At 40.3% G+C, this 6373-nt stretch overlaps 1 pseudogene across 1 annotated transcript in view; it reads left to right on the top strand.

The window, feature by feature from the left end:
- The window catches only part of LOC118528694 (Golgi-associated plant pathogenesis-related protein 1 pseudogene), a 16168-nt pseudogene extending 11458 nt beyond the window's left edge, over nucleotides 1–4710 (top strand). The window contains exon 3 of the transcript XR_013443743.1: nucleotides 4433–4710. The product of XR_013443743.1 is annotated as a Golgi-associated plant pathogenesis-related protein 1 pseudogene (transcript). The remainder of the gene's footprint in view (nucleotides 1–4432) is intronic.
- The last annotated feature ends 1663 nt before the right edge of the window (nucleotides 4711–6373 follow it).

The following is a 6373-nucleotide window of genomic DNA, read 5'->3' on the forward strand; positions in this document are numbered from 1 at the left end:
TGAACATTTGCAATTGATTATAATAATAATTAAACCCCAACTAAGCAAAATGCATATTCCCCCAAAGAATTTCATCCTTCTCATTAATAGACCTATTGCACCAAAAACTTGTATTAAATTACTATTGGTTTATTTTGAATGTTACTAATTAAAGAATTGTGGAAATTTGTTTTCTCTCTTGTTGTAGAAGTACCTATACAACAACCTCAATTTTGCTTTTTTTGGCCTAAAACCTAAGTATTTACTGAATGGTCCTTTACAGAAGAAGTTTGCTGGTCTCTGCTCTAGACAGTGCCCGGTACTAAAACTGCAATAACACCCAGTAATTTCTTTTGCTTATTTTCTTCTTTTTTTTTTTTTATTATTTTTTTTTTAATTTTTTTTTTCTTTTGCTTATTTTCAAGTGTTGGATAATTTTTTCCAATAGTGAGAAACATATGTCCCTTCCCTCATGAAGTTTATATATTTGCTAAGTTAACCATGCCCCCCCCCCACTTATTAAGTATTTAAATAATTCTGAAACCTCCAGGTATATATGCAAACAACCCACTTCTTCCTCCTAACCATGACCATAGCACTTTTCACAGTCTGTTTATCCCCAGACTGTGCGTTTTTTGAAGGAATGTCTTATTCCTCTTTGTATCTGTAGCATGATGTGTAGTACTTGGTAGATGCTCAATAAATTTTTCTTTTTTTTTTAAGATTTTATTTATTTATTTGAGAGAGGGAGAGAACGAGAGAGAATGAGAGAGAGCACATGAGAGGGGGGAGGGAAGAGGGAGAAGCAGACTTCCTGCTGAGCAGGGAGCCTGATGTGGGACTCATCTGGGGACTCCAGGATCATGACCTGAGCTGAAGGCAGTAGCTTAACCAACTGAGCCACCCAGGCGCCCCTCAATAAATTTTTCTTGAATGCATTAACACCTATATCTTCTTGTATGGCCTCCTTCTCTGATACTTATCCATTTGTATAAGATTACAGCGTTAATCATAAGTAGATATTAAGTAAATACTTGATAGGAATGAATAAATTGATTTATGGGAATTCATTGAATTGTTTGGCATTCTGATTTTCAGATTTTACTACTTAGATAATCCTGTACAAATATCTTTTGGCACAGGTTTTCCCCCATTTATTTGAATTATTTTCATGGAGTATATCTCTACAGTGGAATTTTATTCATTTGGCAGTATTTACTAAGTTCCAAATATACCAGGCTAGGGACACCTGGCTGGCTCAGTCAGTGGAGCATATGACTCTTGATCTTGGGGTCATGAGTTTGAGCCCCATGTTGGGTGTAGAGATTATTTAAAAATAAAATCTTTAAAAAAGCAAAAAACAAAACAAAACAAAAAAAACCAACCCCAAGTATGCCAGGCTAAGCCATGGATTTTAAGCACGGGGAGTAACTTTTCTACTCTAGGTTTGCTGCTTTGGAATTTGTAACTTCTCTGACTCTTCTGAGCTCCTTCTCATGAATCTCCACCCTATTCCTTAATTCTCCCTTAAAAACATCCAGTCACCACTGTACAAATTGAAGATGAGGGGCGCCTGGGTGTTCAGTTGGTTAAGCAACTGCCTTCAGCTCAGGTCATGATCCCATGGTCCTGGGATTGAGCCCCGCATCGGGCTCCCTGCTTGACAAGGGGTCTGCTTTTCCCTCTCCCTCTGCTGCTCCCACTGCTCGTGCTCTCCTGCTCTCTCTCTGCCAAATAAATAAAATCTTAAAAAAAAACAAAAACAAATTGAAGATGAGTTCAGTTTGTGCTAGACTATTTTCCCTATTGCAATAGTATATTGCTGATTAAAATCTGTCCTAATCACTTTGACTAATATCCAGTTTTGGTTATCTTTGACAATAACCAAGCCTTAAAACAGTCTCATTCATTAATTTGTTCATGTATTCAATTAGTCAACAAATCTTTTTTGGGCACTATTACCAGATGTTGTGTTATGTGTTAGGGATAACGATATAGAAAACAGGTCCTTTTTTGTTGAGGAGCTCTGAGTCTAAAGAAAGGATAGATATGCAATTACTTTTCAATAAGATAAGATCTATAATGGAACAATATACAGGTGGTTTGCTTATTTTCTTGTTTTCCCTCTCTGACCATTTCTTTTTGGGCTCTTTTTCCTGCATCATTTTGTATAGTTTATGAAAGTATTAATATAGTTTTAATAAGTAAATATTTTTAGGTTACAAAACTTGACTTCTCATCTTTGTATAATTAAAAAACTCCAAATTTGAAGAAAAAGAAAAGGTTGTGTATTCAGTTAAAAAAAAAAAAGTAGGTGTGCTCTATAAATGACCTTTGTTCCTTTCTGATTCTATGTAGTCTCCTGGCAACCATAGGGCTCCAACTCTTAAACTCTTTGCAGCTTACTCTTAAATACCTGTACAGGTTCAATGTTTCCATTTCTTGATTTGTTCATTCAACTTATTCCCTGTATATGAAATACCCTTTCTCCCATATTTGCATGTTCAGTGCTATCCATACTTTGAGATCCATCTCGTCCACATGCTACTTTTCTCTCATGAAGCCTATCTTGATTCCTCCCATAGTTTCTGCTGAATTCCTCCAGTACTTAAGAGGCAATATAGCACTGTGCCTAACTGAGCTCTGGTGAAAGATACAGTTGGGTTTGCATTCTAGTTTTGCTTAATTTTCTTATTAAAAAAATGGTGATTAAAATAGTTATATCTTTATTGATCGGAAGCTCTAGCTCTAGCTTGGACTGCTTTCTTAGGGTTCAAGTCCACATCATCTGTCTAATGGGTACATATGCAAGAATATACCTGACAATCTCAAATTTAATGTATATGTCCAAAAGGAAACATCTTTCTCCCCAAACCTATGCATCCTTGGTTTCCTATCAGTAAACTGTAGCATCATCCTTTCAGTCAACCTGACTTTAAAACTCTCTCTCCCTCCAGTGGTTTGCTATAAAGAAAGGATATTCTTATTCTCTACTATATTCATAGTCATTGTGTGCCAAGTTCTATCACATTAGTTCCTTAACACTGAGAAGTGTTAAAGGGATTGTCCTTTTTCTTCCCCTTCAGTTCCATATTTCACTGCCCTAGTTTAGTTCCTCGTTCTTTCACAGATCTTTCCTATCAACTTGTATACTTTTTACGGATATTAACTGTGCTTTGTTTACTTTTGCATCCTCTCATTAAGACTGACATAAAAGATATTTAATAAATATTTGTTAATTAGTTATTTATACTAAATTTCTCTTTAGGAATTGGGAGATATTTCCCAAGAGACAGGGAACTTGCAGGAAGAGTAAATTTTTAATGGCCCTGGAGCATGGCTCACAGATAGTCATAAAGTTGGTAGAGGGTTCCCCTGCATCAGGGTTCTAACCTGGACCCCTTCTTTCTTACCCGAGGGCTCCCAAAAAAGGCAGCAACAGAGCTAAACCTAGGTATTTTGGTCTTAACCTCTTGAGATTCTTGGGTTCTCTTCACTACCTACTTTCCTTGATCCCTCCCACCTTCCTTCTTATTTCCTGGATTTCAGAATCCTAGCTCTCAGCTACCCGCCAGCTAAATCTTAAATATGAATTCCATTCAAATGATGAAGAACTTTCAAGTATTGTACTGGAAAAACTAATGAAGACTGTGGGGCATGGATGATTGGTTTTCTATCCCGGTTTGAGTTGCTTCTGAAGATACATTTATCTTGCTAATGAGTATAACTGGTGCCGGTCAAGTGCCTAGAGGGCAGAAGACATCATTGCGTTTTTCCTCTAAACTTTTTTTTTTTTTTAAGATTTTATTTATTTGAGACAGAAAGCAGGAGCAGGGGGAGAGGCAGAGGGAGAGGGAGAAGCAGGCTCCTCACTGAGTCGGGAGCCCGATGTGGGGCTCCATCCCAGGACCCCAGGATCATGACCTGAGACAAAGGCAGATGCTTAACTGGCTGAGCCAACCAGGCGCCCTTCCTCTGAACTTTTAACTGGGAAACTGGGATGCTTCTGAGTTTACATCACAACCTTTAGACTCTTGCTCTGCTTACCTTCCCTTTACTTCCCAGTCACATTCCTCCCTTCATGTCCACAATCTAAGTAACAACAAACATGTATTGGGCATTTTTGTATGTACTAAGTAATTTAGACGCAGTCCCTCATTTAAACTTCAAAACCATCTTATGAAGTAGTTACTATTATTATTCTTCGGGAAATTGAGGCCATGTAGCTTGCCCAAGGTCAAAGTATCAGAACTAGAACTCAAATCCAGGTGTGGATGGCTGTCCCAGTGAGGCAGTACCTGGTGGTATTCATGTCCTTGTGTAATCCCCTGCCCTTGAATGTGACTTGCTCCTGACGCATAGAATACAGCAAAAATGAGGGATGTCACTTCCACGATTAGGTTAAAAAAGATTGTGACTTCCATTTTGCTAACAGACTTTATTGCCTTCTCAGCTTGCAGGCTTTGATGAAGCAAGCAGCCATGTTGGAAAGGCCCAATGACAAAGAACTGAGACCAGCCAATAGCCAATAAGGAACCGGGGCTTTCAGTCCAACAGTCTAGGAGGAATTGAGCCCTGCCCACAATTATGTGTGTGAGCTTGGAAGTGGATGCTTTTGCAGTCAAGCTGGCACTTTGATAGCAGTCTGTAAAAAACCCTGAACCAGAGGATCCAATCAAGCCATACTCAGTTTCCTGACCTACAGAAACTGTGAGATAATAAATGTTGTTTTAAGACACTAAGTTTTGGAGTAATTTATTACACAACAATAGATAATATACCAGGTGGATCTGATTGGCTTCAAAGTTCATGCTCTCTTCAATTTTATAAAGGACAGCTGGGCTAAATAACTAGGTAGCCCAACCTCTAGCAGTCCAGAGAATGCCCATTATTTTTAGGGTCAGCATCTCTGTTGACTAGGCTGGCTCAGTTGACTTGGTCAAAGTCTTCCTCAGGGTATTGCTCCAAATTTGGATGAACGCTGGAAGGATCAAGTCTTCTTCATTGCATTTGCTGTTGCTTGCTATTGCATTTGGAGTGTCACTCATAGCAACTATTCCAGTGAGAGAAATCATATGATAGCTAGGTTTGCTTTTGGAGGGCAAAGACCCTGTTAGATTGTCAGACCCTCCCTCGGGCTGGCAGGCAGAATCCCATGGGGCCAAGAGCTTGCAAATGCTGAAATCTGAGTTGGGCTAATGAGGCCTTGGAAAGCATCTCCTCTAATGGTGCTCAGCCCTGGCATCACATTAGAATCACCTGGGGAGCTTTTATTTTTTAATTTTTATTTATTTATTAAAGATTTTATTTTATTTATTTGACAGAGAGAGACAGCGAGAGGGGGAACACAAGCGGGGGGGTGGGGTGGGAGAGGGAGAAGCAGGCTTCCCGCAGAGCAGGGAGCCCGATGTGGGGCTTGATCCCAGGACCCTGGGATCATGACCCCATCCGAAGGCAGACGCCCAACGACTGAGCCACCCAGGCGCCCCTCCAGGGGAGCTTTTAAAACATAGAATCCCTGAGCTTTCCCCCCCACCAATTAAATTAGAACTGTGATGTGGAAGGGGTGTTGGACCTGTACTTTATACTCTGTCTTCCTGTATTCTGCTCCGGTCTTTTTCACATCCTCACATGTTCATTTGTCATCTTACCAGAAGTCCTAGCTTAAAAGACCTATCTTCCCTCTATCCTTCATTCAGTAAATATTTACGGACTAATTTCTATATACCAGGTACCACTATAGCCATTGGAGATACAATGGCGTACAAGAAAAAAAAGGTCTAGATAAGAACTGAAGTCTCCAAACATTTTACTGTATGCTCACTCAGTTATTTTCCTTTTTTTTGCTGTAGTTGCTAATTAAAATATGCTTGACTTGTGGTACGATCTTGTTAAATTATTCCAGATCGGGCGCCTGGGTGGCTCAGTTGGTTAAACGACTGCCTTCGGCTCAGGTCATGATCCTGGAGTCACTGGATCGAGTCCCGCATCGGGCTCCCTGCTCGGCAGGGAGTCTGCTTCTCCCTCTGACCCTCCCCCCTCTCATGTGCTCTCTCTCATTCTCTCTCAAATAAATAAATAAAAGCTTTAAAAAAAAAATTATTCCAGATAGAGGCTCCATCAGCCGTAATGGATAGACTAAGAAGTCGGATGGAAATTCTTCAATGAAAAGAATCTTCTTCGGTGTGAGGAGCAGAGGGTTTCAGTTACCTCCTCACACCCGTGAGGGAAAGCCCCTCCCTCTCTGTTCCAAGATTTATTAGTGGGCGGAGCTGCCTTCATTCTTGCACGTAAGGAAAGAGAAGGAAACCCCGCCTCTTACGTGCTTATGGAAGGCGGGGTCGAAGGACTGGGCGGGAGTTGATTGGCTGGGAGGCGGAGCGCCACGGGTTGG

Source organism: Halichoerus grypus, chromosome 14, assembly GCF_964656455.1.
Source record: "Halichoerus grypus chromosome 14, mHalGry1.hap1.1, whole genome shotgun sequence".
NCBI classification, from domain to species: domain Eukaryota; kingdom Metazoa; phylum Chordata; class Mammalia; order Carnivora; family Phocidae; genus Halichoerus; species Halichoerus grypus.